At 47.7% G+C, this 25,994-nt stretch overlaps 1 protein-coding gene across 16 annotated transcripts in view; it reads right to left on the bottom strand.

Annotated features, from left to right (window-relative positions):
* The window catches only part of FOXP1 (forkhead box P1), a 569,896-nt gene that overhangs the window by 522,808 nt on the left and 21,094 nt on the right, over positions 1-25,994 (bottom strand). The window contains exon 3 of one of the 16 annotated variants that reach the window (XM_036331559.1): positions 21,390-21,552. The exons of the other annotated variants lie outside the window; for them this stretch is intronic. The gene's annotated coding sequence lies outside the window, so the exon portion shown is untranslated. The remainder of the gene's footprint in view (positions 1-21,389; positions 21,553-25,994) is intronic. 16 annotated transcript variants of the gene reach the window in all.

Below are 25,994 nucleotides of genomic sequence, written 5' to 3'. Positions count from 1 at the left end.
CCACCTGACGGAGCAGACCCACAGACGGAGCAGACCCACAGACGGAGGAGACCCACAGACGGAGCAGACCCACAGACGGAGCAGACCCACAGACGGAGGAGACCCACAGACGGAGCAGACCCACAGACGGAGGAGACCACCTGACGGAGCAGACCAACAGACGGAGCAGACCCACAGACGGAGGAGACCCACAGACGGAGGAGACCACCTGACGGAGCAGACCCACAGACGGAGCAGACCCACAGACGGAGCAGACCCACAGACGGAGGAGACCACCTGACGGAGCAGACCCACAGACGGAGCAGACCCACAGACGGAGGAGACACACAGACGGAGGAGACCCACAGACGGAGCAGACCCACAGACGGAGGAGACCGCCAGACGGAGCAGACCCACAGACGGAGCAGACCCACAGACAGAGCAGACCCACAGACGGAGCAGACCCACAGACGGAGCAGACCACCTGACGGAGCAGACCCACAGACAGAGCAGACCCACAGACAGAGCAGACCCACAGACGGAGCAGACCACCTGACGGAGCAGACCCACAGACGGAGCAGACCCACAGACGGAGCAGACCCACAGACGGAGCAGACCAACAGACGAGCAGACCCACAGACGGAGCAGACCCACAGACGGAGCAGACCACCTGACGGAGCAGACCCACAGACGGAGCAGACCACCTGACGGAGCAGACCCACAGACGGAGCAGACCCACAGACGGAGCAGACCCACAGACGGAGGAGACCACCTGACGGAGGAGACACACAGACGGAGGAGACGCACAGACGGAGGAGAGCGGCACCAGAGAAGGAAGGGCCTTGCTCCCTGAAGGATCCACTGCCCAAATCTCCTTGGTCCGCGACCCTTTCCTCTGTTCCTTATGGCCAAACAACCTCCCCGGTATTATTTCAAAACTATTTTAGGGCAAAGAAAGAACGTTTCTGGACTCTCGGTAATTCACTGTGACCGGGAACTGGTGAAGAATGTAACACCCACGGTAAGTTACTGCTCTCACATCATGCAAGCCGTGGGTGCCGCCCCTCCCGCTGGCCCCTCCAGCTGCCCAGTCAGCACACCCTGAATTCGGCACTCACAGCCCAGCTACCAGGATGCACACAGCACTGCAGTCAGCCACACTGAGTCATAAGTAAAGAGCTGACATTAATCATTTAAGCTTCTCTAAACCATTCTTTTCTTTCTTCTTCCTCTTCTTTATTCGTTAAATGTATGTATTTGTTTTGGGGACTTGTTCCACTTGGAAAAGCACAGAGAACGTGGCTTCCAGAGGAATCCTTGCATGGGAAGCATGGATGTTGGGGAGATGGCCCAGAGCCTGGGGGAAAGGTCCCGTGGTCCCTTCCAGCACGTTGGTGGTGGTGCAGGCCCACGCGGGGAGGAGCCGCTTTCCACACCACACCCACGTCCTGGTCTTGGGACAGCAGCAAGTGGTCCCCACAGAGACGGGATGTCACGGATGCTCACAGCCTGGCCCCCACCCCCGGGGCCAAGGGCCACCCGGCCCCGACTGGGAGATGTGGGGGAGGGGGAGGCAAACCAGGCAGTCCACGGCAGCCACAACCCCCACAAGTGCAAGGCCTTGGTCCTAACTCGGTCCTACATGCCCTGCAGCCCTAACAAAGAGGCTCCAACACAGTCACTGCAGAGGGTTTAAACAGGGCCAGCCAACCGGCCTGGGGAAAGACGAAGGCGCACAGGGGCCAGGAGGTGGACTTGGGGCCAAGGGGCCGAGGCACCACCTTCCGGCGTGATAGTGGCTTAGCCACATGGGAGAGCACAGGAGAGGGCCGGCACCAGGCAGCCAGGGCATCTGCAATGACCCACAGCCACAGCCGCAGGAAGCCGTGAACGAAGTTCTACTGGACACTGCCTCCCCTGTGCGCGTGCACGCCGTCTGAGGCCACGTCCCCGCTGCAATGCAAACTGGAGGAGCCAAGACATCAGGCTGTACCACAATGGAGGGCTCACTACCAACCCCCTGCATGGCCTACAGCGCCCCTGCACGGCCCACAGTGCCCCTGCACGGCCCACAGCGCCCCTGCACGGCCCACAGCATCCCTGAATAGCCTACAGTGCCCCTGAATAGCCTACAGCGCCCCTGAACAGCCCACAGCGCCCCTGCACAGCCCATAGCGCCCCTGCACAGCCCACAGCGCCCCTGCGGTGACATAGCTGCGCCTCCCCGGTAAGTAAGGAACCTCAGCAGAGACAGTGACACCTTTTCTGAGATAGGATTCACATACCATAAACCTCATCTCTTCAAATTGCACACTTAAATCATTTTTTGTCTGTTCAGAGCTGTCACACCATCATCATCAAAGGCCAGAGAGACCCTGTAGCCATTAGCAGTGACTCCCTGCTCCTGCCTCTCCCCAGTCACAGGCAACCACTAGCCCAGCTTGTCCCCATGACTGGCCAATGCTGCACATTTCATATAAATGGGATCATTCAGCATGTGGCCGTCAGTGCGAGCTTTGTCCCTGACCACCAGGTTTTCAAGATTCTGTGCTGTGCTGTGGCCTGTGTCCCTGCCTCAATGCTCTGGATGGCTCTGAGTACCAGTCCATGGAATGTATGTCCAGAGCAAATTTTGGGTTTTTTTTACTCATCAGTGCATGGACAGTTATGTGGCTTCCGCTTTGGGCTGTTATGAATAATTTTCTATGGACACTGAGGTACGTGTTTTTGTGTAGGCATGATTTCACTTCTCTGGGTCACATGACTGTTTCACCTTTTGAGGAACTTCCCAACTGTTTTCCAGAATGGCTGAACCATTTTACAACTGCACCAGCAATGTACGAGGGTTCCAATTTCTACACATCTTCACCAACACATTATTGTCTTTTTTATTATAGCTACCCAAGTAGCTGAAAAGTGGCATTTCATTATGATTTTTTCCATTTGCCTAGTGACTAATGATGTTGAGCATCTTCCCGTGTGCCTCCTGCCTATTGGTATATCATCTTTAGATAAAGGGATATGTATGTCTTTCGTCCATTTCTTCACTGGGTCAGCTGTCTTTTTATTGTTGAACTTAAGAGTTCTTTATAGATACCAGGTACTAGATCCTTACCAGATATGGGACTTGCAAACATTCCTGCCATTCTGTGGGCTGTCTTCTCACTGCTTGATAGTATCCTTTGAAGCACAAAAGCTTTTAATTGTGTATTTTTTATTTTATTGCTCGTGCCTTTGTTGTCATATGTAGAAAACCTGGCCTAATCCAAGGCGATGAAAAGTCACTTACGACGTCTTCTCCGAGTGTTGTTTGGCTCTGACATTTTGGTCTCTGATCTGTACGTTGTGAAGTAGGGTCCCACCTCATTCTTTTGCACATAGATGCTCTGTTGTCCCTGCACATTTGTTGAAAAGACTATTCTTTCCCCAAGGACTGGTGTCCGTGTTGAAAACTCAAATGACCATCAGTGTGAAGGTTTATTTCTCGAGTCCCAATTCTATTCAATTGATTTATGTCTAGCCTCACTCTAGCACCACACTTTCCTTATTATTGTACCTTTGTAGCAAGTTTTAAATACAGAAGTGTGAGTTCTCAAATTTTGCTTTTTTTCAAAAGGTCTGGCTATCCTGGACACCCTGAATTTCATATGACCTTTTAGAATCAAACTGTTAATTTCTAGGACTTTGGTAGTTTTGAAACTGTAGATCAATTGGGGAGTCCTGCCATCATAACAGTATTCAGCCTTTTAGTCAATGAACATAGAATATCTTCCAATTTGTTTAGGTATTCTTGAGTGTATTTATTCATTTTATTATTTTTAATATAGTTTTTATTCATTTCAGAGAGGAAGGGAGAGGGAGAGAGAGATAGAAACATCAATGATGAAAGAGAGTCACTGACCAGCTGCCTCCTGCACGAACTCCACTGGGAACTGAGCCCGCAACCTGAGCATGTGCCCTTGACTGGAATCGAACCTGGGGGCCCTTCAGTCCGCAGGCCAACGCTCTATCCACTGAAACAAACCAGCCAGGGCTTTTGAGTGTATTTAAACATTGTTTTGTCGTTTCAGCATGCATACAAGTTTTGTACCTCTTTAATTAAATGTATTCCTAAGTAATGTTTGTTGCTACCGTGAATGGGACTTGACATCATTGTTCTTAGTAAAGTTTTAACTTGGAGTCATAGCGAGTCAATGGGTGAGTGCGCAAAAAACAAGGGCCAAAGCCCAAGAGACACCAAAGAGTAAAATAAACTGCACGTGGCCCAGCCAGTGTGACTGAGTGGGTCGAGGGTCATTCCATGCACCAAGAGGTCACGCATGGTTTGATTCCAGTCAGGGCACATTCCCAGGTTGCAAACTCGATCCCCAGAAGGGATATGCAGGAGGCAGACGATGAATGTTTCTCTCTCACTAATGTTTATATCTTTCCCTCTGCTTTCCTCTCTCTGAAATCAGTAAAAGTATGTGTATATATATATATATATATATATATATATATATATATATATATATATATATATACTAGAGGCCCGGTGCACAAAAATTTGTGCACTCAGTGGGGAGGGGAGTCCCTCAGCCTGGCCTGTGCCCTCTCGCAGTCTGGGACCCCTCGGGAGATAACGACCTGCTGGCTTAGGCCTGCTCCCGGGTGGCAGAGGGCAGGCCCAATCCCTAGGTGCAGCCCCTGCTCGGGCTCAGAGCAGGGCCGATTGGGGAGTTGGGGCGCCGCCCCGTCATGCACAGAGCAGGGCAGATTGGGAGGTTGTGATGCCACCCTCAGTCACGCTCAGGGTAGGGCCAATTGGGGGGTTGGGGCATCGTCCCCTGTCACACTCTAGGCAGGGTCGATGGGGAGGTTGCGGCACCACCCCCTGTCACGCACAGAGCAGGGCCAATCAGGGGGTTGGGGTGCTGCCCCCGTCACACACAGAGCAGGGCCCATCAGGGGGTTGGGGCACCACCCTCTATCACCCACAGAGCAGGGCCAATCAGGGAGTTGGGGTGCCACCACTCTCACACTCAGGGCAGGGCCGATGGGGAGGTTATGGCTCTACCCCGTCACACACAGAGCAGGGCCCATTGGGGGGGGGGGGGGTTGGGGAGCTTCCCCCTATCAGGCACAGAGCAGGGCTGCTCAGGGTGTTGGGGCCCCGCCCCCGGTCACACACAGAGCCGCAGGGCGATCAGGGGGTTTCGGCGCTGCCCCCTGTCACGCTGATCCCGGTGCCGGGAGGCATATTACCCTTTTACTATATAGGGTAGAGGCCTGGTGCATGGGTGGGGCCGGCTGGTTTGCCCTGAAGGGTGTCCTGGATCAGGGTGGGGGTCCTCACTGGGGTGCCTGGCCAGCCTGGGTGAGGGGCTGAGGGCTGTTTCAGGCTGGGGGTGACTGAAGTTCCCAACCGCTCCTTTTTTTCTTTTTTTTTTTTTTTATTCTGGGCCAGGTTTACCTTGAGGCTTGGCTCCAGCTCTTAGGCCTCCGCAGCTGAAAGTAGGTTTCTGGCCTTTGCTTACCATGTTGCGAATCTGCTGGCTGAAGTCCGGCGGTATTTGTTACAATGTTTCTTAAACTGCCTGCTCAGAGGTGCGCTCAGAGGTGCAGCCGCAGGCAGGAAACGTTGGTTTCCTCCAACGATCCTCCGTCACTGAGGCAAGCAAGCCTCACGTTAGTTTCAAGCTGCCTGGCTGCCGGCCGCCATCTTGGCTGACAGTTAATTTGCATATCTCGCTGATTAGCCAATGAAAAGGGTAGCGGTCGTATGCCAATTACCATGTTTCTCTTTTATTAGTGTAGATATGTGTGTGCGTGTGTGTGTGTGTGTGTGTGTGTGTGTGTGTATAAATTAAAGAAAATAAGCTGGATTTCAAGGAAACTGAATGTGCCAAGATTCAGGCCAGACTTCAGACCTCAAGCTCCTTGAGGGCATCACATGTCTATCCAGCGCCTCCTGTACACAGGCACGTAGCAGGCACTCAGGAAACACCTACTGAATGAATACCATTCTCAACACTAGCAGAAAAGTTTTTGATTTATGCCATCTACTTTGGGCAAGAAATACACCTGTAAGTATTAGTTTCTTCAATCTATAGGCTGTTTCTGACAGTGTGGATGGCAGATATTACTGACTATAATCGGGCAAAATACTCACATGCAAGAAAAGTTTCCTGAGAACTCCCCACGCAGCTAACAAGCTCCCCTGAGCTTTTCCAGCTGAACCGCAGGGGAAACGTCACCGGCAGGAAAGAAACTAAGGGTGAGCATAAGCAGCAGAGGAGCGCAGAGCACTGTACACGGCACTGGTCCTCTTGGCAGCGCCACGCACGATGCAGGCTGGCACCCAGAGGCAAAGGGGATGTGACAGGACGCCAGGCGGGTAGGGAGGTGCAGGAGGGAGCGGGAGGGCAAGAAGCATGAACCAGTCTGCCCTGCACAAGGAAAAGTTAAACTCTAGGCTAAACATGGTATTTATCATGACTCTAGCGTTCCTTTGTTTTCAAGGACAGGGATAATCGATTACAATAGCAAGCACTCTCTAAGAACAAGCATGCTGTATGTTGTGCTGCACCATGCCAGTGTCTCAGGCACACAATCTCATTAACTTCTGTGACAATCCAGAGGCAGGCACCGTGACTGTCATCACTTCTGAGTGGATGGAGCAGGAGCTACAGATGTTAGGGCGACCCACCCAAGGCTTCCTATCTTCCAACCCAGGGCTGGTGTCTGAGCCCAGGCCAGAGCTCCAGATGCACACACCGTGAAGGCAAACACACGCGTGAGCACATATCATATGCACTTACAAGTGCAGCACATATCTAACACCATGACAAAGCTACCAGCCCAATGCACTCATACTAATTAGATTCCAAACACAAATCGAAGTCTGAAAGAGACAACTGTCCTTACTCTTTTTAAGCCAACAAGTTAAAGGGATATGAAATCCATAACAAAAAGGTTGCAAATATTTTGCCATTAAAACCACACATGCCATGAAGCCTGAGATTATGTGGTTTCCTGAAAGGCTGGGTTTGAGTCTAGGCTCTGTCTCAAATCTGATATGCTACTTGGAAATGTCCCTTGTCATGCTAACTGCCCTGCCCATCTGCAAGGCATGGCCAAGTGTATAATTTTACCAATTCATTCTTCTTCTAAGCTGCTAACTGTTAAGTAATCAACTTTCCTGGCACACATATTTACACCTTTATGAAACCCACTGGTCAATCATAGTTTGCAGCCCAGATTAACAGAAAAATATTTAGAAATGCCCTTGACCAGAAAGCCACTGCGTTCATAAAGGGAGAAAGAGGGGTGTGGGGGTTGGGTGGAGAGACTGGCTTTGATACAGTGCATCTTGAGCCCTTTCTTCCCGGCTGGTCCATATTCTAAATCATTTCCTTGCTTTCACGTAGTAAATTTGCGGCTAGATGTCTAGATATGCTGGAGATCAGGTTACAGTGTGAAGGACAAAAGATAAAAACACTCCGCATACTTCCATCTGCTGCTCAGAGCACAGTGCAGAGACCTGAAATGTGAGGAGCGGGGAGCTGCTGGAGCTGCACAACAGGCCGCAGAAGGCACCGGAACCGATCCTTCGAGTAAGAGATGCAGGAATGTGTAGTTAACCAAAGTTGCTGAGAGAATTTTTTAAAAGTAAGACACTAAATATAATGTTGCCTCTACTACAAGTAGATGAAAAGTTGAAAACAGACCAATGTATTAGCCCATACGTAGAGATGTTATTCTTATTGTGATCAAATGACTCCTGTTTTAAAAAAGCAACTTCTATACATTTATTATTAACAGTCTTGCCTTATCTTTAGAATTCAAAAGTCAACACTTGAGGTTTGAGTCTTGTCAAGCCATTCCTCCACCACATGGCAGGGGGCCATGCAAGATGGATTTTCAATATGAAAGAAACCAGAAGGTCCAATACAAACACAGGCTTCCCCATATATAAAATTTAAGAAAAGCCAGGGTCTGTGCAGAAAACATTAAACTGGTTTGTATATCAAAATCATGAGGTTTAAGCAGAAATGCAGCATTAAAATAATTTACAAAATGGCTCAACGGTGAACATTTTCCTTCATGAAAAAACAACAGCCTTAATGCCTTTCATATGGCACATAAACTTTACAGTACCTGCAGGGACATTTCATGGGCTGAACCAACACCATAGGTCCTTTTAGCTTTTAAACGTATTATGATTCTTGCCTTTTTATAGCATTTTTGTTGTTGTTTGCACCCAGTGTAATAAGCGTTTGAGAACAAGAAATAAACCTCAATAAAAAGAAGAAAGGGCAGCCCTCTGTAACTGCAGCTTTCACGAGAAGGGGGAGCGATTGAAATCTAGTTTTTATAGCTGCTATCTTGATGCAATTAGTGTAAAATAATTGTCTGCACAGGCCAAAGAAGAGGCGAAGTTGAGGCACTTGAATGCATTCCCGAAAATTACTCCCCTGCCCTCCCTTCAGCTGCTGCAGCAGATGTTGGCTGTGAGGCCGCAGACGACACAGTTCATGACTTTTAAGACGGCCGCGCCACATCTGCAGTTGATGAAATGGGGAGCAGAGTGTGGCAGACACACAGCGGAGCGGGAGCGAGGCAGCAGGCGCGGGCTGGCCTAAAAATAGACAGGCTCGCCGCCGCCACCCTGCACCTCCCGCCTCTGGCTGGCCCGCCATCCTGTTAGGAGCGCCCCCCCCACCCCCCGCGGCAGACCCCGCATGAGGCTGGACCGCGAGCAGAGGCGGGTGGAGGCAGCAGACTGCAGCATCCTCCAAATGCAGCCTCGTCGCCCCCGCCTCGGATAACTGGGCTGTGGGCCAAGTTCAGCTGGGCCCCCAGAGAAAGGCAGTGCTTGTGTTTAGCCCGCACAGTCCTAACATAACATTAACAGATTTACATATGCAAAACTGTGAGCAACAGGCATTCCCCCTCAATTGACCCGCAGCTTGTAGTGTCTGCCGAGTTATTCCCGCTTCGGCTCTGTAACCAAGTGGGCGGCATGCGAATACCATCTGGGTGCCACTTATTGAAAACTGGCAGTCACTCCGTAATAGGCGAGTTGGCAATAAGGGTGAAGGGAATAAATTGCATCATTTAGTTAACATCCACTTGCTTTGCGGCTGTTAAAAACCCATGACTGAATAATAATTTGGTTATTTCTTTTGCCAGAAACTACTGTCAGCCAAATTGTACTCCGCATGCTGCAGAAGTCGACTTGCAAAATTTCCACTTGCAAGGAAACGGAGGAGGATCGGGCAACGTGGGCACCAATCTCTGGTTTCGAAGTGTCGACTCCTGCTGCGTGTTCCTCCATGTCCTCGAGCACCCTGCCAGCCCCAACGTGGCCAACGCCAGCCCTGGCCAGCCACCGGCCGGCCGAGCCGCGGTGCCGGCTGAGATGCACAGCCACCGGCCGGCCGAGCCACGGTGCCGGCTGAGATGCACAGCCACCGGCCGGCCGAGCCGCGGTGCCGGCTGAGATGCACAGCCACCGGCCGGCCGAGCCACGGTGCCGGCTGAGATGCACAGCCACCGGCCGGCCGAGCCACGGTGCCCGGTGAGATGCGCAGTCATGTCCCCACGGAGCTCAGATTCAAATGTGTGTGGCAAGGGACACCTACGCAGCTCGCAGCGGACTGTGGTGACAAATACGGCCAGGCAAGCCTTGTCCTAGAGTTGACATCCCCTAGTCTCTGCCTCGAAGCCAAGAGGGTGGGCAGAACAACAAAAGCCCGAGGGCCACCGGCCCCAGTGCTCTGCCTCTTCTTGGCCCGGCAGCAGACGGCCTGCTTTGCGTCTGTTCGCTCACCTGCTGCCAAGACTGGCAGAGGGTGCCAGGAACCGCTGCACCCAGAGCGGCCTCAGGAAAGACCGTGTCTGACACAGCGTCTCGGGTTTATTCCTAAAGATATGACATTATTTCCTTATTTCCATACACTGAGTGTGTGTGTGCCACACTCATACGTACTTATGTCTTTTTGGACAACTACTACGGAACACGGTGTCACGTACCACACACATTTCATTGGTCACTTAACACACATTTCACCCTTGGTCTTTCTAAAAACTTTACAACAGAAAAGAGAGAAATAACTAAAAGATATAAATAAACTATGTATTTACATCATTAGAAATTGCGATAGCATGGCGACCTCTCACACATGTCAGCCTGGTTTTCCTAAAAGACACAGGAAAGTGAGGAAATAGGAAGACAAAACTGGAACAAAATAAGGACAAAGCAGGACAGAAGACACAGGAGACCTACGAGTGGACACAGTCTGTCTGGTCAAGTAAAAGACGGGGAAATGAGAGCATCTGCAGCGACGTAATGGCAGCGCGTGAGCTCGCAGAGCCCAGGCCGTAGCTCTGCTCAGGGCGTCTGGGAAGGGAAGGCTGAAGCGCTCCCAGCCCAGGGCGAAGCGCAGGGCAGCCGCTTCCGAGGGGCCTTCCTGGAACCGGGGCACCAGCAGAGCCCAGTCATGAGATGAGGCGAGAAAGAAGGCAGGACCACGGTGTCACGTACCACACAACGGCAACATTGGTAAGTCAACACATGTTCAATGAAACTCTAGTGACAGTTATTTTTAGGGGAATGAGACTGACCGGAAAGATAACAGAGGTTCGTTTTCCCCCCAGATTCAGTTTATGACTGGAATCTTCTTTTGCCTAAATAGCTTACAAAGCCGAGACTAAGTCACTTCTATATCTAGACATGTCAACAGACATCAGGGCTATAAAGTAATAGGCTACATTTGCTCCCTGAAAGGAGGAGAAATAACATTGTATTTCCAAGTCACTGAGTGTATCATCAGTTTGTTAAAAGAAAGCAAAAGAGTTATTTCATTCACACACACACAAACATGCACCAGTAAAAGAAGCACGTTGTCATGGAAATATCACTGGCCCAAGGGTCACCCAAGCTATGCCATTTCCTAGCTGTGTGACCTTGGGCAAGTCACAGTTTCTCTGGGTCTGACTTTCTTTTTTTGGAAAACAGTGATGTCTAAGGTGTAACAAGGGCAATGCTAGAATTTCCCAAATCCAAGCACAGCAATGCTTCCCTAGCAGCTCTTCACTTATTGCACATTTATCATTGCAAAGCGTGACAAACCAAGTTATACAGGAGTTCAAAATTACTTTCCTTTTACTTTGCAAATTACACTTAGAGTAAATATTGCTGGGGTTTTTATTTGTTTTTAAAAATATGCAAGGTGAAAGATTGAACTGCCTTGTGCAAATATTTATCTTCTAGAATGTATATGTTCCTCATCACTGGTTTAAAATTCAAAAAGTTTCTAGTAACTGAAAGATTTCTATTTAATATGCAATTCCTTAATAAATAACCAAAATACAATATTAACTTTTATAGTCCGTCATGTTAGCCCATCTAGGCAGGAACCAAGACTTAAGAATCTAAAGAACATACAATCCACATGTGATTTCATCCATCCTAAGATTTTAGAAAATATTGCATTCCTAGAAAGCATACCTTTAAGCTACTGCCATGCTCATTCTCATGGCTGCATGTTTAAAAGTCATCATTCTTTCCTTGTAGGTTTCCACCGTTTCATTCCTCCTACGTTCCTCTCCCAATGAACCATGGCACAGTTTCCCTAAATCACTTTAAATGTTGCACATGTCCTGGCAAAAGTCCAAAATTCTAGCCGACATCAGCATCTTCCAGTTAACCTTCATCAACTCCATTATCTTTCAGACATGGAGACAATGCAAGACCCTTTGTGGGCAGAGGGTGTGAGGGTTTCTCTGGGAGAGTCAGGGAGAGGCGCTAATCCACACCGCACTTTGCACACCCCTTTCCTCTCCCACTCCCAGTGCACACTCAGCGCCTGCGGGGCGCACCGGTGGCCAGGAAGGAGGGAGGTGCCTCATCCACAAGAAGCAGAAACGCACACTTTGGCCTCATTAGCAAGAGGGCTGAGCAGCCAAGATTCAAGTTAACATCAGCCAAGTACACCTGGCAGACCTTGTAAAGGATAAAGAGCTGCTCATTAGCCGAGCCTGGGAAGGTGTGACCCTCAAACCTGAAGAGCTGTTTCTGCCCCTTCTCGGGACCAATTTTGTGACCAAGTTACAAATCCCAGGTGGTTCTTCATCAAGTCCCTTGAAAGAGACTTTCGTTGTTGGACAGCGAGCCTTTTGCCATGTCACTCACAGACGCACACAGTAGGCCTCAGGCTGAAAAGAGTCCATCCACCAAAATAAAAGCGAACCTTCCAGCGCAGGGGCGTCAGCTCACTGCCCACACCCGTGCCCCCCTCTGACAGCGCCATGCTGGCCACCGCCCAGCAGCATCGGCTGAGCCTCGGTGGACCGTCTACTCCAGTGGTTCTCAACCTTCTGGCCTTTAAATACAGTTTCTCATGTTGTGACCCAACCATAAAATTATTTTCGTTGCTACTTCATAACTGTAATGTTGCTACTGTTATGAATCATCATGTAAATATCTGATATACAGGATGGTCTTAGGCGACCCCTGTGAAAAGGTTGTTCGACCGCCAAAGGGGTCGTGATCCACAGGTTGAGAACCGCTGCTCTACTCGCTTCGAGGCAGGGACACAAATTCATCCTGTGAGGCCTACCCAGGCCCCAATGAAGCCACACGTGGCCCGTTCTTTCAGCTGAAAATAAAATTTCAGGATCTATTTTCATTATGAGCTCAGGAGAAGAAGGAAGTACAGGAGGGATGAAGAGGGAAAGAGGCCGAGAGGCTGCGGGTGAAGCAAGAGGGAGAGACGCCAAGGAATGAAACGACTTGCATGAAGACAAAACAAACGAAACCTACAAATAAACACTCAAGGCTGAACTCCAACGAAAGGAGTCTTTGTTGTCAGTTTTAGGAGGTAAAACTCTCATCAAAAGCAGAAAGGCTCAAGGGGAAATCAATACATCTGGGCTTTACATGAACTAAGTCATAGTTTCTAAAAACAATTCGTGTTAAGCCACATTCTTTCCTCTCAGGCACTTTAGAGGCCGACCCTTTTCTGCATTCTGCCCACTGTGAGGATGCCAAATCCGCAACCAAAACATGCCCCAGGCGGCCGCCCCGGCGCTCCAGGCAGGCTGCGGGACCGGGACCGGTGCGCGCACTCATTGTTCGAGGGAAGCAGAGGCCAGCAGGTGGACACGTCCGGCCTTTTCCAGGTGTAGGGCTGGGGCGGGTGAGGGGGCCAGGGGCCCAGTGTATCAGGTCAACATGCCACCGAAGGCAGTTACCTGGCAAGGGGCCTGAGCAGAGATGAATGTGAACTAAGGACACGAAAGGGTTTGTGGAGAATTGTTTCTGGATACAATTACCTAACCTCCCCTTGAACCAAACATCTGGTTGGCTGCTTATCAGTAGCCACCCTTTAAGCCTTCTAGCACATTCCAGCAAGGTGCAGAGAGAGAGGGCGTGCTGGACTCTTCCACCGTCCATGGTCATCAGCACCTGCCAGGTCACCAGGCCTTTGGCAGCCCTGGCGGAGGCCTGCTGTGTACATCTGTCCCGACTGGAAGACAAGACCTGAGGTTCTTCCTCAAATCAGAAAAGGCCTCTACAACCAAAGCCACTGACGGTGCCAGGGGCGGGGCCATACGCACAGCCAGGTTCCTGAGAGGCCGGAGGACGGCTGGAAACCACCACCCCCGTTCCTCTCCTCCGCCAGCCATTCCTTGTCCTGAAGAGATAAATGCATGGAGGGCACACCCACGTGTAAGTACACACTGAAAATGCAGGTGACTTGCAGGTGATTGTCAACCACTGAGCACCACCATCCATGCGGATGTTTTAAAAAACTGGCCCTGTTTAAAGCTAATGATAGTGAAGGCTGAATAACAATGAATACAAAATCCCACCTGTAGTCTAAAACTAAAATGCGCGCACGCGCGCGCACACACACACACACACACACACACAGTATGACTGCATGTTGAAAACATAAAATTACTTTCCTCCCAAATAGCATCACAGAAGTAACAGGCTATAATAACTCAATTGTATACTGCCCCTCTCCACTACGTCTCTCTCCTTTACTCTTTCCTCTATATGCCCTGCTCTCCGCAAACTACACTTGGTCTTCAATGTCCCATAAGAAATGAGGTGGGAAAAAAAAGACAAAGCTGGTACTGATATTTATTCAGCACTTGCTGTGTAAAAGTCCTAAGTGTCTTCTTGTAGTGTATTGACTCATTTAATCAAAACAAGAACCTAATGAGGTAAATCATCCCATTCTATAGATGTAAAAACTGAGGCAGAGTGTTTAACATCCAAAGTCACACTCTGGTAAAGGCAGGGCAGGAATTCAAACCAGGCACGTTAACCACTGCACTACACTGCCTCAGGTATGTATTAACCAAAGCAGTTACTTGTTTACTTGTACTGTGAGGGTACACAGGTTGGTTACATACAGGATTTTCACGGTTAATTTTAACTTCCTGAGATTTCTTCACTTACTATATATAATGCGACTCAACTCAGCAACACACCACCTTCCGCCTCTTACAGCTAAACTGACAGAAGGTAAGCGGGCGCCCTGTCCTCCGGGGCCTGCAGGGCAATCACAGCCCGCCTGTGTCTCCTCCAGCTCCTAAGGCCTGGGCACGCCCCGGTCGGCCTGGAAACATGCACGCGATAGCCCACCCGCACGTTCATTACGCAGTCAGGCTGGCAACGCGATGCAACGCCTTCTCAACCCTGCGGCCACTTCCAACCTTCAGATGAACGGACGCTGGAGAGAGCCCTGCCAGATGCTAGAAATGGCCACTTATGCTACAGAATACCCCGTTCCGAGAGCTGCTCCCCTGGAAACGCTCGCTGGTAAACTTTAATTTTTTATTTAGAATATACATTTCTAAAGTTTGAAGCTAAGCATATATATATATATATATATATATATCAAAATATTTTTTTCAAAGATAACTTTTAATTTTAAAACCATACTGTGATACAGGTCCATTTGGTAAAAGTGTCTCCAGCAACACAGCAGGGGTCAAACCACACCCTCCCAGCCTCCCACTCGCAGCCCTCCGACTCCTCCAGAGGCAGCCACCACACCCAAGTCAGCAACACATCCCTCAGCCACGGCCACGGCCCTCAGCCACGGCCACAGCTCTCAGCCACGGCCACGTGCATCGGCCCAGGGCCCACGGCCAGGCAGAGCCGCCGCTCTCTCATCCCCACTACCCACCCAGCCAAAATGAAAGGATTCGAAATCAACAGCAAGCCCGCTGGGAGCACAAACCCTTGAACGAGACTGTCTGGACTGAATCCCACCCGCCCCACGTACAAGCTGTCTGACCTTGAGCTAATGAAGAGCGTGACCACTCTGTGCGCAGCTTCCACCTCTGCGAAGTGAGGCTGTCAGCAGGACTTCCCTCCTGAGTCACGGCAGAGGGTAAATAAACTCCACGAGCTAATATTTTTTAAATATCACTTTTTAAAATTTTTTTTAATGGTTTCACAGAGGAAGAGAGAGGGAGAGAGAGGGAAACATCAATGATGAGAGAGAATCATCGTGAGGCTGCCTCCTGCATGCCCCCTACTGGGGATCGAGCCTTCAACCCTGGCATGTTTATGAAATAATTAGGACATTCTGGGTACAGAAGTTGTACTTAGGTATTGCTAAATATATATTTAAATAAATTAATAGCTAGTGAATAAAAAGCAAAACCATAAAAACGGGCCTAAAAGTGCGCAGGCAACTTACTTTGTAGGGAAAAAGAAAACAAGAAGAAGCAGAGGGAACCAGGTCTGTTTGTTCCACAGACTCCACCTTCACTGGTCCCTGTGGCTGGCTTCGGGGGTGACTGTGACGCCAGTCGGACAATCATCAGCTGTCTGCGGCTGGGGTGCCAGTGAGGCCAGAGCGGCGGCGGGCTCTGCGCCTGGAGCCTGGACCCCAGACCCCGACAGGAGGACAAGCTCCCCCGACAGACGGGCCCCGCCGCGCCTCCTCGCAGACGTCAAAGCCCTGGATCTGTCTCAAGAGACAAATGATATAACCAGGGACACAAAACTCATGCTCATTTCAAAAAATTACCAGCAGACACTGAGAAATCTGTTTTTGCTAATATTTATGCCCAGAAGAACGCCTGGAGCGGACAGGTGAGGCTGAGTTTGGCGCACCTGCTCTAGCTGAAACCCACAAAGGAATGAATATAAAGTTTCCATCTCAAATGAATAGAAAGGAAACAACTGCTACAGCATAAAGCTCTCGGGCTCCATCCACAAACACCCTTCCGCAGCCCGTGCAGACCGCGAGGGGCAGCGCGCCTCCAACGAAGCCCAGGAGTCGCAGGGCCTCTGTATCTGCTTCCGGCCACTCCACTCGGAGGGAAGGAGAGGGAGAATTCGTGTCCTCCGTGGTGACTGCGTTTCCCTGGTCAAAGCGCCTGGCCACTCCTCGATCAGGGCCTGAGCCCATGCCCGCCCCAATCGCCCACCTGCTTTTCCTGGGGGCCTCTACCAGAGCCACTTCTCACCAGCCCTGGAAAGGTGGCGGCCTCTGCCCAGCGCGAGGCGCTCCCACCCTGTCGCTGGAGACCAGGACAGACTGCCCTTCCCGGGCTCACCGTGCTCTCCCTTCACCCTCAGTTTTGAGGAAACTACAAGCAGTAAGTCCTGTGACTTTACTTCCTTTGTGTGAGTGTATTCAAACTGCACCTTCAATCAAAACAACCCTGGTTTCAGTTCCCTGAGATGGGGCTCAGGTGCCCAGGAGCAGCGGCAGGGGGCGGGGGGGTGGGGGGTGTGTGGGGGGGGGGGCTGCTCAATATCCTAGTAACTGCTGGCCTCTGTGGGAAGAATTCGTGGACATGCAGAGAAATAAGACAAAGAAAAAGGAGATACAATCATCTGTGAGATATTAAATGTTTGTTTTTTGAAATATAACAACAATAAAAACAAGTAAGCCCTAATGAGAGTTCAACAAGATGATAAATAGAAATATACAAACATATAAAACTGTCCACATAACAAAAATAATCAGTACGACGGTATGAAAGGGAGCTGTTTTTTCTCCAGGTTTAGACATAGTATAACCACAAAATGTTCGTAAGGAACAGAAAGGAATACTTGAATAAAAAGATAAACTATTTTTCCTGGATGGACAGGAAAAAAAAATTCCTTTGAGGAAAATTAATTCTTTCGAATCTCAATCAAAATGCAAAAGGAAATAATTGTTTCAAAAAAATCAAAAGGTGTTTTAAAGAAACTAAAATAAAAAAGGAAAAAGTTTTTAAGTGTAATAAGGATGATATAATATTTAATATTAAGCATATTATAAAGCCCTAATAACTAAAACACTATGGAAATGGCAAAGAACTAGGCAGAAAAATCAGTGGAAATATGACAAGAACATTGAAGATAGCTACAATGGCAGTTAACATGTGAGTGCTTATTATATGCCAAGTGTTTTTATATTTAGTTACCAACTAACTTATCATACTAATTTAGATTCTTGTGTAATTAATTAACAATTACATAAGGAGAATCATTTTCTTAGCTGATGTTCTTGTACTTTAATCTATAATCAGGTCCTTAGCTATAACTGTTGTTTTTACCACATCACCAAATTGTTTCAGAAAGAATGTTAGGAAAAATGTGGTCTTAATATTTTTACTTTTGTTAAATCACCTGCAGTATTCTTCAAAGTTGTATTTTATGATTAACAAATTGAATTTCTGACACCTTCAAATGTCAATATCTCTGGTCCTTAATATCAATTGAGAAAATACTCTCTCTACAGGTGCTAAAGTACCTGTTAGCTATTGCAAACGCCACTAAATTGAGGATATTCCCAATTTTATTACTTTGCATTGAAATGTGTAAATATTTTAGCCCAAATACCTTGACAGGTCATCTTTTTAGCTCTATTCTGAGTATCTTTCTTTGAAAAATATTTTTACAAAACAAAACTCATTAAATTGTTTTATGGTTCCTTTAAGTGTTTGGCCAAATTTAGATGCTATTCTTCTGTGTGCAGAGCTCACAGGACCTGCTCTACAGTGGACATACCCGCTCCCCCTGGAGAAACACCACAGGCACCGGCACAGGGCCTCACCTCACGCTGGTTTACTTGCTGGCCTCGCACCGTTTCATCAGTCCAGTTACTCCCTTGCTTTTGCAGGGGTGAGATTATATTGTTCCATCTGCAATCTCCCCCCAATAACTATAATTTGCTAACAGTCTCCCAAAAAGCTCTTTGTGTGCGCACTCCATTCTTTGAGTTCTTAATATTTCCAACTGATTTTAAACAAAATGCAACCAAAAGTTAGAGTAACTCATTCACAAAAGTTTAATGCCGTCATAAAACACTTACATTGACTTGCAAAATAGTATCTCAAAGTCTCAAACAATTCTAAAATCAAATTAATAATGGAAATATCTGGATCCAATATTAACCTCAATACAAAATGTTTGCAATTGGTTCTCTGTGAATATATAAAAATATTTATAAATGTGGCATCCACTGCTTCCATTTACTTGATATATATCTATTTTATTTTTCCCATCACATTTATCCCCTCTATACCCTTTTCCACACCTTTCCCCTTGGCCACAATCACCACACTGTTGTCCATGTCCATGAGTTCTCTTTTCTTTTTTGCTCAATCCCTCCACTCCCCCAGCACCCACCACCACCGCGCTGTCTGCCTGCTCTCTAGCGATGAGTCTGTCTCTATTTTGCTTGGTAGTTCAGTTTGTTCATGAAATTCCACATGTGAGGGAAATCCTATGGTACTTGTCTTTCTCTGCCGGCAAATTAAAAATGGAACTGCCTTTGACCAAGTAATTCCACTTCTGGGGATTCACCTGAAGAAACCTGAAACACGAATTCGAAAGGATATATGCACCCTGTGTTCACTGCTGCATTATTCACCATAGCCGAGCTTTGGAAGCAGCCCAGTGCCCATCAGGAGAGGAGTGGATAAACAGCTGTGGCACCTTTACACCATGGAACACTACTCTGCAGTAAAAAGGAAGGAAATGTTACCCTTTGTGACAGCCTGGATGGGCCTGGCGTACATGTGCTAAGTAAAGTCATTGATACTTAGCATCACTGGCCATGATGATGAAATGTACATTCACAACAATCACTTCCAAGGATATATTTGTTCCATAGGTTTCTTTATGTAATAAAAATGGTTTTTCCCACAATATGTTCTCCACCAAAATTCATATTTATATCACAAAAATGATTTCCCCTGCAATGTTAAAATTTTCCATATAATTTATAATATCACCTATAGCAATGTAAGATGTTTTACCCTCAACAGAAAGAAATTTCAAGAGCTTTATTGTGATTCTATGAATTGGATAAGGAAAAAATCAAATTATTATTGGAATTACTTTAACTTATCTTCTACTTGAAGCATCCAATGACAATGATATAAAACTGCTATACTTACTGTTTATAAGAAGTCCTGCACACAATACACCTGAACAGTTCTTAACTCAGTTTTTGTATGTGCTAAAGAAAACTTGGACTCCAACGTGAGTGAAATTAACTTAGAAAAATAGTCATTTGATCTACATGAAAAGTCATGCTACACAGAGTAAACCAGGCGCAGCTGTGTGTGGGCACAGTCTTCCTAAAATAAGTACTAACTTTCAAAAAGATGCAGTATTTCTTTAGCAAATGGATCTCTAAGTTCAGCTTTTGCTATGACCCCCCAGTGCACGATAAATGTCAAAAACATTTTATGGAAGTAAACGCTCATGGCTAACTTTCTTGAAAATAGAGAAACAATGATGTAATATTTCATTAAACAAGTTGTGGTTTTTTAAGGCTCATTGTTGCCAAAAAGGGTTTATTACAAAATACATTTTTTAAAAATTTAACAAATATTAAAAATAATTGTGTATATATGTATATGTACCATTTAATAAATCATAAAATGCACTATTGCAAGGATATTCAGACATTGATTCTATGAACTGGATAAGGGAAAAAATCTAATTATTATTGGAACTGATCTTGAAACCGCTCCCTGCAGCAGGGCCCCGCAGACGCTACTTCCCACCTAGTTCATGTGAACTAACCTGAAGTTTACCATGTCCCCCCGACCTCCAAAAGTCAGACGGTTATCAGTCCCAGCCACCTACACCTGCGCGTGCACTCCTTGAGACAGAGGTGTTGATATGACCAGGTGCCCAGGCAGAGCTAGAGGATGAAAAGGGATTTTTGCCATTCATCTTTCAGTGGTCACTACACAGGCAACTCCTACATCACAGGCAGGAACAGCATATGAAGGTCTACTGATAACAATATTGTGTGATAAAATTAAAAATCTGAGACGAATTCTAAGCTACACAGGATTCTGAAAAACAGGCGTAAACCCAGGATTGCCCCTCACAAACTGGTAATAAAGGTCACCCTTCTATGTAATTACCTCATCTCCCCACACACAGCGTCCCCATTAGAGGTTCCTCATCGTCCCCACTTCAGAGGAGAAGCGATGGCTCAGAGGCATGGCAGGCTGTCCAGGACTAGAGCTGGCGGGACCTCGTCAGAATCACCCCAGAGCTGCTGTCCAGCAGGGCTTCCCGTGGAGCCAGCAGGCGGCCGGGAGTAAGCCTCACTCCAGACGGACACCTAGTGCTCACCTCAGCCTGTTCACGCCGCACTGCGGAAGTACCACTCCATCAACGGTTCTGGGGAAAGGTTTTCTTTTGTTTTTTAGTGTGTGTGTGTGTGTGTGTGTGTGTTTATTTCAGCGAGAAGAAGGGAAAGGGAGAGAGAAACTTAGATCTGCTGCCTCCTGCACGCACACCCCCCACCAGGGATCAAGCCTGCAACCAGGGCATGTGCCCTGGCCAGCAATCGAACTGGTGACCGCCCGTGCATGGGACCATGCTCAACCAAATGAGCCCCACCAGCAGCGCCTTCATTCATTTACTTTTTGGACTGATTATGACTTCTGTTTGTACCAATCAAACCAAGCCCTTGTCTCATAACATGAAATAAAATTAAGACAGACTGAGAGTTAACACTTTTGTCCAAAAGAAGAGAAAAAAGAAAAGGAGGGGGAGGAGAAAGAGCAGGAAGAAAAGAAACTGTAAAGCAATAATAAGGAAAAATATATATTGGGTAGAAAGGAAATGTCTTAGAGAAAATTAGAAGACATAAATAAAAAGATGAAGGACATAACAGTGGGGGGAATTACCCCCAAAATATTTTAATATAATATTTAAAGGGGAATTTTGGGGGGGAAAAAAACACATTAAAATCCGTAATATAAAGAGATATCGTCCAAATCAATATTAATTTTGAAACTAAAAAGCGCTACAAAGAACCAAACCCAACCAGCGCGGAAAGTGCAAGGCCATCGGTTCCAAAGAGGAGGAAAGCGCAAGGCACCAGTTACAGGGAGGAGCGCATTTCCAGACTCCACCCCGCTCTCACCTAAAACTGCCACCGCGAAGAGGGCGTGAGTTTCTTTCATGTTGCCTCAGTGCAATGAGGTAGAAGCTGCCATAACTTTTTACGGAAAACAAACTGGTGACACAGCCAAGACCAGGTCAATGGTCCCCATCCTTTCACCTGCTGAACAGCTCACGGATGTGCCCTACGGAAAGGAGAGGGCAAATGCGTGTCGGTACCAGAATGCTCAACGCGGCTTTGCTTACAGCACCAGGAGGCGGGGAACAGGTGCACCTCCAACAAAAGACGCCTTAAACACACCAGGGTACAGACGGACTGCAGCAATCTGTGAAGCGCACACTTGCAGAAACTGTGTGAGATACACAAATGTTCATGAAGTGATGTTAAATGAGAATAAGGAGCCAAGACTGCCTGATCCCACCTACATGTGTTTGTTCATGTAAGTGGATAAAAGATTAGATGCAAATACACTAAAAATATTAATATAAACTTTTCTAATGGGGGAGGGATATACTAAGAAGTTTTACAAAATCACAATTCTCAAATTTGGGCATCTCACAAAGGTAACTTTCTGAACAAATGATTGTGGAATGACCAGCTTATCACAACGGATGATAAAGGAAAAAGGAAATTAATAATTTGTATGCGGCATGCCTCCAGGAGATTTTCTACATTTCAAATGGTCAACTTATAACTTTCTCTGAAAAAAATCTGATCATTTTTAAAATAAAAATTCTGTTATGGCTGAAATTACTGCATAAAGCACAAGACCCCACCCTTCCCGCAGGGCCCGGGAGCCAGGAGGAGAGCTGAGCTTCCAAAGCGAAGGCGCCCCACCAGGCTCCCGCGAGGCAGCTCCGGGCGGCCAGCAGCTCCAGCTGGCAGGAAGGGAGATGACAAGGTCTGGGGCCAGTCCTGCCTCTCACGTTCTGCTCGTCCCGCTCCTGGTTCACACAATGAAAGGTCTGAGCAACCAGGGTCCTCCCATTTCACATCCGATGCAGGGAAAGCATGGCTCTGCCCAGCTACTCCCTTAGGCTGGAGAGTCTGCATCCCACGCCCACTGTCTCCTTGGAAACCTGCATTTCTTTAAGGCAAAGCAAGATTGGCCTCCCTAACCGGGTTCCCACCCTCCTTCTCACCTTCCCCGCAGGGAACCTTGCCCGATTCAGACTTGCACCCTCTCCCACAGGACCCACAGCTCAGGGAGCTGGCTCCACCCCTTCCCCAAGGTGACCCTCAACAGGATCTGATTGGTTTAGAAACCCAGGCTAAGCCAGTCAAGGAATGACATCTGTCTGGTCCTGGGAATGGGCAATCCGGGTAGGACAGCAGAGAGGAAGTTGGCTGGGAGGCTGCTGAGGAGGCGGCTTTAGGAGGTGGCCACTGGACCAGCGAGCCCCTCTCCCCGGATGTGGCCATCAGGGACTGCTGCTGCCATTCTGCCTTCAGAGCGATGACAGGGAGTCGCTGAGAACTAAACCTCTGGCTGCAGCTTTGCCTAGACACCACCCTACCTCTGAACTTCCGTTAAATGAGCTAATAACATTCATTTAACAAACGAATGGGAAGCAAATCTGTTTAAGTACAGATTTGGGTGAGGGATATATTTTTGAGTACAGATTTCAGTAACGAGTGAATGAAAGCTTCCTAACTGGTGGGACCAACAACTGCTGCTGTTATCAGGCAGATGGTGTGTCTTATTCTTCTAGAAACAGAGCCGTGATTTTTCCCTTTGGGAATCACAGCTCGTCCATTCTTGGTTCCCGTAGTCTGGGTAACCCCACCCCACTCTAAGGTCCAGGGCAGGCGATGAAACAAGGACAGCCAATCACAGCATTAGCTCCCATTGGCTAGAAGGGGGGGGACATCACATGGTGAGAGACCTAGGTCAGCCTCCTGCTAGAGTTATGGGGAAAGAAACACTGATCCATTGGAGATGCTTATGTGGTAGCCATTTTCCACAACAAGGAATGACGTGGCTGAGGACAGGGAGTCAGTGAAAGAGCCAGTCTCTGTTGAGCCCGTGGCTCCATCAGTGCCCAAAGCTGACCACCAGACTCTTCAGTTGTAAGAGCCACTGAACGGCCTTGTTCCTTAAATTTGAGACAGTTTCTATCCCAAGCACTCCCGTCACATCCTGTGTCACCGTGCACAGACAGTGAGCTTCCGTAATAAAGACCACGTTTCTCACTCTTCTATCTTCCAAGCCTGGAAAAGAGCCTGGCTCGTACCAATAGGGTTAGTACTTGAAGCAAATCATTAAAACCCATCCAGACTTGGTTTCCTAATTTAAAAAATAAGATGGTTAATCACAAAGACAGGTAACAACAAGTGATGGGGAGGATGTGGAGAAATTAGAACCCGCACACATTGCCAGTGGGAATGTAAAATTGTGTAGCTCCTTTGAAAAACAGCCTGGCAGTTCTTCAAAAGGTTAAACTAAGAAGGTGCCATATAATACAGCTAGGTATGTACCCAGGGGAATGGAAAACACATGTCAACACAAAGACTTGTATATGAATATTCACAGCAGCCTTAATCATAAAAGCCAAACGTGAAACAAGTGTTTATCAGTGGGTGAACGGATAAACCAAATGTAGTATACCTGTACAATAAAATATTACTCAGCTAAAAAAAAGAATGACATATTGAGTCATGCTATAACATGGATACACCTTAAGAAACGTCACACTGCATAAAAGAAGGCAGACACAAAAGACCACATTCTGTAATATTCTGTTTATCTAAAATGTTCAGAATAGACAAATCTATAGAAACAAAAATTAGGTTGAGTGTTTTCCCTGTGGAATATGGGATTTCTTTTGTGGGAGGTAAAAATGTTCCAAAATTGATTGTGGTGATGGTTATAAAACTATGTGAATATACTAAAAACTGCAAGTCAGTGCACTGTAAATTGGTGAATGTATGTGTGTATGTACTAGTGGATTACACCTAAATAACGTTGTTACAAAAAAAGAAAAACACAAGCCAGTTGAGTAAGATGGTGGCCAAGGTCCTCTGCCCCCATGACCGGCCATGACTCTCTGTTTCTTTAGATGAGACAGGATGCCCGGCTACGTGATTCTGGGCAAGCTCATCTGTGAAATGGAGATGGAGGTACTCCCCATAAAGCTGTGTGAGGACAAAACAAATGCCATGTAGACACCACTGCAACAGCCCTGCCGCAAGAGCATTTTTAAGCTCTAGCTGTTGAGTGGGTTGGCTGGCTAGCCCCTTACATGTGGCCCCAGGCACCGTCCCTGCAGATCAAACCCAAGCCCCTGCGGGCCATCCTCATTGAGCCCCATATGTGCTGTGCCAAGGAGCCATACTTGCTAACCTAGGAAACCACACAGATGTATTCCCACTGAAGTTTCATTTTTGCCTTCTCCTGGGGGACAGACCAAGAAAGAATGAAAATGCAAGTAAGTTATAGCAAGTAGCAAGGAAACGTCTTTCATCTTCCACTTGCAAACCAAGGCCTGATACCCAACTGCTACAAACCATTTCCATGTGTCTCCATCCTCGATGCAGAGGAAAAAGGGCCAAATGTTCAGGCCTGATGATAGGAGTTTGGGTTTAAAACCAAGACTCTCTCACACCAAGTCTGAGTTTGGGCGTCTGCCCCGAACTGTCGAGAAATGAAGGATTTGAAAGCATCCTTCCCGAGTTCTCTCTGTGCCTGTTTCTGCCCAGACAGAGAAAGGCCGATGGCACCATTCGGGGCGTAACCAGGACAGCCAGTCACACCTCTGACTGAGGGCCCCCACGCTCCAGACTCTGTCCTATTCTAAGTGAATGACACGTGTTAACTAATTACCAGCTTTAGGTGGTACATGCTATCATACCATCTTGTGGGTGAAAACCTGAACTGTGGGTAAGAAAATTAAAATGAAACATTTAATCACTTGTCCAAGGTCACATGGCTCATAAATGATAAGGCTGGGGTTTGAGTCACACTGTCGGATCCAGTATGCCACGTGCCGTGTGCTAGGTTAGATTCTCGGCAAGGCACATGAAACCACTGCCTCCACACGTGAGAATAATTGGGGATAATAGCATCTACCTTATTACAGTGAAGGTTTTGAATGTGCTAGACACTGGTGTCACCATGAATTATCATCACGTCATCCCTAGCAGGTGCATACTAGCATCACCAGACCACGTTCCAGAAGAGAACTGAGCTGAGACGCCGCTCGAGACCGCAATCCTGAGGCACTGAGCCTGCATCTTGTTGTCTGGGCCCAAGACCATGCACGCCAGTACGGGATCAGCCGGTGTTTCTATGGCGACGTTGGGCTTTCCTGGGCTCTTCCTCAAATAGGAAGTTGAACAGTGACTTATGGACCCCACAGATACGTGATCTGACTCTTAGACCCAATGCTTTATCTTTATTTCTCCTTCTTTTATTTGCTCCTCCTTCCTCCTCAAGGAATCCCTCCCCCGCCTTCAGGAGCAACGGGAAGAGAAAAACTGTGCCTCTGGCAAGTACCTCTTTAGGGGAAAATATGGGATGTGAGTGGAGTGAGGCTGGGGAAATGAATGGAGAAGGTAGGCTGGTCATGTGAAATGAGTGAAAACAAAGCAAGGAGGAGTGTGAGAGCGTGAGTGTGAGTGTGTGAA

This window comes from Myotis myotis, unplaced genomic scaffold (genome assembly GCF_014108235.1).
Source record: "Myotis myotis isolate mMyoMyo1 unplaced genomic scaffold, mMyoMyo1.p scaffold_m19_p_13, whole genome shotgun sequence".
NCBI classification, from domain to species: Eukaryota; Metazoa; Chordata; class Mammalia; order Chiroptera; family Vespertilionidae; genus Myotis; species Myotis myotis.
The sequence above is the reverse complement of the archived record's forward strand: the minus strand, read 5'-3'. Positions and strand labels throughout refer to the sequence as shown.